At 47.6% G+C, this 7,942-nt stretch overlaps 1 long non-coding RNA gene and 1 pseudogene across 1 annotated transcript; one reads left to right on the plus strand and one right to left on the minus strand.

The window, feature by feature from the left end:
* Positions 1-968: 968 nt before the first annotated feature.
* On the plus strand, positions 969-5,524 carry LOC148931624 (uncharacterized; annotated as a pseudogene).
* A 223-nt stretch (positions 5,525-5,747) lies between these two features.
* Positions 5,748-7,585, minus strand: LOC125198322 (uncharacterized). Its single transcript, XR_016135327.1, has 2 exons — positions 6,204-7,585; positions 5,748-6,099 (listed from the first exon to the last, which is right to left on the minus strand). It is a non-coding gene; the product is annotated as an uncharacterized LOC125198322 (long non-coding RNA).
* Between the last annotated feature and the right edge of the window lie 357 nt (positions 7,586-7,942).

Genomic DNA, 7,942 nt, shown 5'->3' on the forward strand with positions numbered 1-7,942 from the left:
GGCGCCCGGGAGCGAGGGATTCCGCAGGTTGCCACCCTTGGCCCTCATGCGGGGTGCAGGCGGAGTATTCGAGGAGGGGCAGTCGTCTCGAGCTCCCGCCCGCGAGAGGGGCCGAGTAGAGGTTACGCCCGATCGAGTGATAAGACCGGGTCTGTGGGGAGCAGCGCAGCGGATAAGGATGACGACGAGAACTCGGAGGAAGAGGGCGTAGACGACGATGAGGTCAGTGAAGAGGACTCGGATGAGGAGCCCGAGGAAGTTTGGGAGTGGGGCGAGATGCAGGAGGATGGTTCTGCTGAGGAGGAGCCACAGATTGGCGGCCTCGCTGATTTGGAGTTGGAGTTCATTCCCCCACCACCAGCCGGACCACCACCAGAGATACCTCCACCCCCAGTGGAGCCCCACCCGGAGACGCTACGGTTGTCCCAACAACCGATAGATTTGACTTCTTTCAGCGAGCTGTATCATCGCATTTGGCGTATGCGCAGAGAGTTGGCCGCCGGGACCGATATTCCCTTTGCACCAGTGGCAGCCCCGGGGCCATCAGAGCCTGTGGCAGTGCCGGAGCACCCCGAGGAGCCGGTGCCTCCGATCGAGACGTCCCATCAGGGGACTAGTCATGGCGACCCGATGTGGATCAGCAGCGACTCTGAGCAGGACTGATTGAGCAGGCCTCAGGCGTGTTTATCGTAGTAGCTTAGCATCATGTTTTCTCTTTCCATGTATCGAACCTTTTAGGAGCTTTCTTATTTTCCTTATTGCCCTCACATGTATCAGATTTTAAGTCCTCGCTAGAGGCAATTTTTTTCCTTAACTTATGACATGTGATGTTTCTTGGCTATGTTATTCGATTTTTTTTATTTTACTCCTTATGTTCAAAAGAATGGTGCATTTAATGAACCTAATGCTTGCGATCATGACATTCGACGAGTATAAATCCATGTTAACCTTGTTATCCTTAGAACAGAATGCCACCAAGGAGACGTGCCAGACGGCCAAGAAGGAATGGCGAGGTGCCACAAAATGTACCACGAGGAAATGGAGCGGGAAGAGGGATGACCCCACCACCTCCTCCGCCGCCTCCACCTCCACAGGAGCGGTGAGTAGAGGAACTTTTTCTGAGACAAAACCCTCCGGTTTTCAATGGTTTAGGGGACCCAGTTGTGGCTGAAAACTGGATACGCGCCATGGAACGTATCTTCAACTTCCTGCACTGCAACGATCAGGAACGCTTGACTTGTGTGACCTTCCAACTGTCAGGATCAGCTGATTTCTGGTGGGAGGCACGAAAGAAAATTTTAACACCGGAACAACTGGCTCAAATGACGTGGGATGAGTTCAAAACTGGAATGTATGACAAGTACATCCCGAAGAGTTACCGTAAGGCTAAGGAAGTGGAATTTTATAATCTGAAACAAGGACGGATGTCCGTTACTGAGTATGACAGAATGTTCTGCGACATGTCTCGCTATGCGCCTGACCAAGTCGATACTGATGAGAAGATGGCTGAGAAGTTTTGTGCCGGTCTGAGGTACGAAATAAAGATGGCCCTGGCAAGCCTTGGAGGGTTGTCGTACCCTGAATCACTGAGTCGAGCCTTGGACATCGAGGCAGCTATGCCCAAAGAGAAGTCAACTGTACTTGTTGCCGCAGCACCACCTCAACAACAGCAAAACTTCCGAGAGAGAAGGAGGTGGGATGGAGATCGTGCTCCAAATGAAATTAAGAGACCACAACTTGCTCTGAAGCCACCGCAGAATAGTGGAAGGCAAACTGCTCCAAATCAGATGATGGAGTACCGACCTAGAGCCCCTCCCTGTGCTAAGTGCTCGAAGAATCATCATGGGGAGTGCAAGGCTGGAACTGATAGGTGCTTCTACTGTGGCAAGGGTGGACATTTCTCCAGAGAATGCCCGGATAGGAACGCTGGAGTCAGAGGAAGACAGAACTATCAAGGGCAGCGTCCACAACTGCGGGCACTTCAAGCTGAGCCGAAAGGAAAAGCGGCCCTACCCCAAGCTCCACAACACCAGCGGCAGTTACGGCAGAGGCTTCCCACTCAGGCCAGAGCTTTTGCACTGAGACAGAGGCAGCCTAAGACGGAGCCAGGGAACCAAGAGCAGGGCAATCTGGCAGGTATGGGAACCCTCCTCAACATACCTATTGCCATTTTGTTTGATACTGGTGCATCACACTCGTTCATATCAGCACCTTGTGTGGATACCTTAGAACTGCCTACTGATGAAGTAAAACATAAGATGAGGGTGTCCTCACCCGTAGGAGGCCTTATAGACATCACACGAACTTGCTCAAACGTAGAATTCACTATGGGAAACCTTAAGTTAGTGGCTCACAATTTGCATGTGATGTTGATGTGGAGTGTGGACATCATATTGGGAATGGATTGGCTAGCTGCAAACTACGCTACCATTCTCTGTAAGGAAAGGCAGATCTCCCTGCAATACCCAGGGAAGGAACCCACAATCTTCCACGGAATCTCCATGAAGCGACGAAAGTCCATAATATCTGCGCTACAAGCAACCACTATGATGAGGAAAGGATACCCTGCATACCTCGTTTACCTGAATGGAGAAGAGAAAGAAGACCGTAAGATTGAAGATGTAGCAGTGGTACGAGAATTTCCAGATGTCTTCCCAGACGCACTACCTGGACTGCCGCCAGACAGGCAATTAGAATTCACAATTGATCTCGAACCGGGATCGGCCCCAGTATCAAAGGCACCATACAGAATGGCGCCTAAAGAGTTAGAAGAACTCAAAATACAATTACAGGAATTATTAGATCTTGGTTTCATCCGACCTAGTGTGTCACCATGGGGCGCACCAGTGCTCTTCGTGAAGAAGAAGGACGGAACATTGAGAATGTGTATCGACTACCGAGAGTTGAACAAACTGACACTCAAGAACAAGTACCCTCTACCGAGGATTGACGACCTGTTTGACCAACTTCGAGGGGCTGGTGTATTCTCAAAAATGGATTTGAGATCAGGTTATCACCAACTGAAAGTCCGACATGACGATGTACCCAAGACAGCATTCCGCACCAGATACGGCCATTACGAATTCACTGTAATGCCATTCGGACTCACAAATGCCCCGGCAGTGTTCATGGACTTAATGAACCGCGTGTTCCACCCATACTTGGACAAGTTCGTCCTAGTCTTTATAGATGATGTACTCATCTACTCGAAGAACGAGAAGGAACACGAGGAACATCTGAGGACCACCTTAGAGACGTTGAGAGCCGAGAAGCTCTATGCTAAGTTTAGCAAATGCGAGTTCTGGCTCAATGAGGTGAACTTCCTAGGACACATAGTAACGGCAGAAGGGATCCGAGTGGACCCTGCAAAAGTGGAAGCAGTACAACGTTGGCAGTCACCGACAACACCGAGTGAAATTCGAAGTTTCTTAGGTTTGGCTGGATATTATCGGAGGTTCATTGAAGGATTTTCTAAAATAGCCAGACCAATGACTCAACAGCTCAAGAAAGGAGCTAAGGTCAATTGGACGCCGGAATGTGAAGCAAGTTTCCAATTATTAAAAGAAAAATTGACCACCGCACCAATCCTAGCCGTGCCACACCAGAAACAGGCTATGTAGTGTACACCGATGCTTCAAAGGTCGGACTTGGATGCGTATTGATGCAAGATGGCAAGGTGATTGCATACGCGTCACGCCAACTTAGGCCACACGAGCTGAATTACCCCACCCATGATCTGGAACTAGCAGCAGTAGTACATGCCTTGAAGATTTGGAGACATCACCTCTACGGAGTTCGATGTGAGATCTTCACGGACCACAAGAGCCTTAAGTACTTCTTTGAGCAGAAAGATTTGAACATGCGACAACGCAGATGGCTCGAATTAGTCAAGGATTATGACTGCAGTATAAATTACCACCCAGGCAAGGCTAATGTAGTGGCAGATGCCTTGAGCAGGAAGACCATCCCCCAAGTGGCCACTTTCCTCACACAGAATGCGGAGCTTATACGAGAATTTTCCAAAATGCGGCTCGAAATAGTAGGAGCACCAGAGACGGTGGAAAGTAGGATCGCCACTCTAAAGGTTGAGCCAGACTTAAGAGCCAGAATTGTTGAGGCTCAAAGGAGTGATGAAGCATTAGAGAAAATTCGACTTAAAGTGAGAACGGGAAAAGAGGTGAGTTATCGCGAAGAGGCGGATAACGCTCTCACGTTTGAAGGAAGATTATGTGTGCCCAATGACGAGACTCTCAGGAATGAGATCATGAGCGAAGCTCACGAAACACCCTATACTGCCCACCCAGGAGGTATGAAAATGTATCAAGATATGAAGAAGCATTTTTGGTGGGACGGCATGAAGAGGAGCATAGCGTCGTTTGTAGAAAGGTGCCTAGCATGCCAACAAGTGAAGGCTCTACATCAACGACCTTATGGTAAATTGCAACCCCTGGAAATTCCTGAGTGGAAATGGGAGCACATCGCGATGGATTTCGTGACAGGATTGCCAAAGTCACAACGAGGGAATACTGCTATTTGGGTGATTATAGATCGCCTCACCAAAAGCGCCCAGTTTGTACCAGTTCGTATCACTTACGGATCGGACAAGCTAGCTCAGATCTATGTGCAAGAAATCATACGCTTACATGGAATACCGGTGACGATCACATCAGACAGGGATCCAAAATTTACTTCCAGATTTTGGATAAGTCTGCAGCAAGAGCTAGGCACCAGGTTGAATTTCAGTACAGCATTCCATCCACAGACTGATGGGCAGTCTGAGAGAACAATTCAGACCTTGGAAGATATGTTAAGGGCCGTAGTGCTCGACTGCGGAGGAAAATGGGAACTAGTACTGCCACTTATAGAGTTTGCGTACAATAACAGTTATCAGGCAACCATAAACATGGCTCCATATGAAGCACTGTACGGGAGAAAATGTAGATCACCACTTTACTGGGATGAGGTCGGTGAGAGAAAGACGCTCGAACCGGACTCTGTAGAGGAAATGATAGAGATCGTCCGCCAGATCCGGGAGAGAATCAAGGAAGCTCAAGACAGGCAGAAGTCTTACACGGATGCCCGCCGAACCGAGCTGCAGTTCAAGGCGGGAGACAAAGTTTTTCTAAAAGTATCTCCGTCTAAAGGGATTACAAGATTTGGTGTCAAGGGCAAGCTAAGACCACGTTTCATCGGACCCTACGAAATTCTAGAAGAAGTGGGTCCTGTGGCGTACAGATTGGCACTCCCACCGAGCTTTGGGAGCGTGCACAATGTTTTTCACGTGTCTCAATTGAGGAAATATGTATTCGACCCAAAACACATAGTTCATCAGGAAGAAATGGTTTTGGAGCCGGACTTAAGCTATGAAGAGAAGCCAGAGGCAATCTTGGATAGGAAAGTCAAGGAATTGAGGAACAAAGCTATTGTAACGGTGAAAGTTCTATGGAAACATCATAGTCACGAGGAAGCTACGTGGGAATTGGAAGACAAGATGAAAGAAAAGTACCCAGAGCTTTTTGAGTAGCATAAGCAAAATTTCGGGACGAAATTTTCGTTAAGGAGGGTAGAATGTAATAACCGCTCGTTTGTTTTCGTTCGGCTTATTTTGTAAGGGTTCACCGACATGGAATTGTGTCACTCTCTTGTTGCGTCATATTAAATAAGAACTCGTTACCTTGTGTTGCTTAAGGGCCGTTAAAAAAAAATAATAATAATAATAATCAATGAATGAATAAATAGAGTTGGGATGAACTAAAACTACTCCATTACTATTTACGAGCCATAACTAACGAGAAAGAAGATGAAGAGTTCGTTTTCTAGCTAAGAAAATGCAACTACTGTCAAACACACTCTAGCTTACATAGTGAAACACATGGGAAGTAAGAATTTAAGAAAAAGGAAATGGGAATGCTAGTACACAAATTTACAAGTATGGGCTAAAAGGCTAAGAGCTAAGGCCGACTCTTTTACTACACGTTGGGCCTCTTCTTTTCCGAGCCCAAGCCGCACATCACCGCGACCCCACCCGGTCAGCCGGTGAGCCAAGGCAGCGAGCCTACCTCCCGGGACAGTTGGGTGGCAGCCAAGTGTCTCTTTCTCCTGCAAAAGACAAACAAGTATATTAGATGCAAGGGGAACAAGAGGGAAATTGAGGAGTACTAAAGCAGCCAACAGATTTCACTTAAGGAAGATGACAATAATACCTTTGTTAGAGTAGACCAAAAGACTTGCCAAAGGAAGCAAAGTCAGCTTGAACTCCCCTGCTCCCAACAGCCCTGCATTCCTCTCGCTGTACCTGCAAGGAGGTCAAACAAAGTGTATTAATGCAAGAGTACTTATGCTAGACACAACACCAAGCTAAATTAAATAAAAGGGGTGGTGGAGAATCAACAAAAAAGATTGTGGCAGCAATATACCCTTAGTATACCATCAAAATGTCAGTTAAAGTTGCTGCAAAAGATCAAGGAGGGGGGGGGGATATACTGCTGGATAGAGACAAGAGTTTCAGCAGCCTCATTTAAGGCTTACAAGTACACAATCATCCTATAAAAATCCTCCCCACACCACATTCGAACTCCCTCCCACACTTCTCATAATAATCAGCAAAGTTTAGAGAGAGTAGAAAGCTTGGTGCCTTAGGAGCCGATCTCAAGCAGTAACAAGGGCAGCCTCACTACATCAAGAGGTAATCACCTCCACACCCCAACACCTTATCTTGCATCATGTTTAGATCAAACACCACATAATATAAGGACTTAGGGGCACAAGTATAACCACATTAAGTTCAGCTTCATAACAAATAGTGCAAGCAAACCATAGTCTGTTTCATAGACCAAGAATAATAGCAAATCATAACTATCTCCCTACAGCATTCACACATAGTAGTTCATGAACTCAGCCCAACAATTAAATGAGCTCTATCCGAAGAGAAAATCAACAACATTTTATCATAGCTCCTGCCCAAACTCAAACTAGATAGACCAAGCTTAGACTAAAAAAAAAAAAGAGGGGGGAAGAAGAACTTAGCTTCAAGGCCGACCGGTGGCGGCGGCGCTGGTCTGCACAGCAAGCCGAACGGCGTCAGCTTCAGCCGTAGATGGCAGTGACGGCGCTTAGATGCCGTGAAAGGATGAGAGGCAACAGCGGCGATCCGCGATGGCGGTGATGGAGGATTCGTCGGAAAAAGGCCAGGAGAACGCCGGAAGCAGGGAGGAAGAGAGGCGACGCCTCTTTCCTGTTGGCGACCCCGCCGGTGAAGGATGAAACGACGATGGAACGGGAGGGCGCGATGGAGATGCCGAGGGCTCCGCCGCGACTCAAATTGAGAGCGCCTCATGGAGCCGCGACGACAGCTCCGCCTCGCTGAGTTCACGGCCGGCGTCGACGCCGGTTTCGGAAGGCGGTGGAGACGAAGCGAGAGTTTTTGAGATGAGGCTAGGGTTTTGAAATTGAGGATTTTGTTCTAAGATGAGTTTGAGACCGAGGGTTGTGAGGGAGGGGCATCAAAATCTCCGGCGACGCAAGAGAAGCGCCGACCGGAGCTCCTAGCGACGGGCGACGAGGAGGCGCCGCCTCCTTCTCCTGCTTAGGGTATCGGTCGAGAGAGTGAAGAAATGAGGGAGAAAGAGAGAGAGGCCGATGGATAGGGTAGGGAGTAATTGGGCCAATTTCTTCTTAATTAATTTGGTATTGGGCCTCCCTTATTTTTATTAGGTTGGGCCACCAAATAATTAAAGTATGAACCAAGAATATACTTAAATCATGGGCCTTTATATGTTATGGATTAATTAATAGTCCGCAGATTAATTCCACGAAGATAAGTCTAATTTTTTTCCGGAAATTAGCAAGAGTGCTCAAAGGATTAATATTAAGAAATTACGATACGCTAACGAGTATTTAGACCTCGAGCCAATTTTTTTTAGTATGTTTAAATAAATGGCAT

Source organism: Salvia hispanica, chromosome 2 (assembly GCF_029641045.1).
Source record: "Salvia hispanica isolate PSC_SH4W2 chromosome 2, Shi_PSC_v1, whole genome shotgun sequence".
Classification (NCBI taxonomy): Eukaryota; Viridiplantae; Streptophyta; class Magnoliopsida; order Lamiales; family Lamiaceae; genus Salvia; species Salvia hispanica.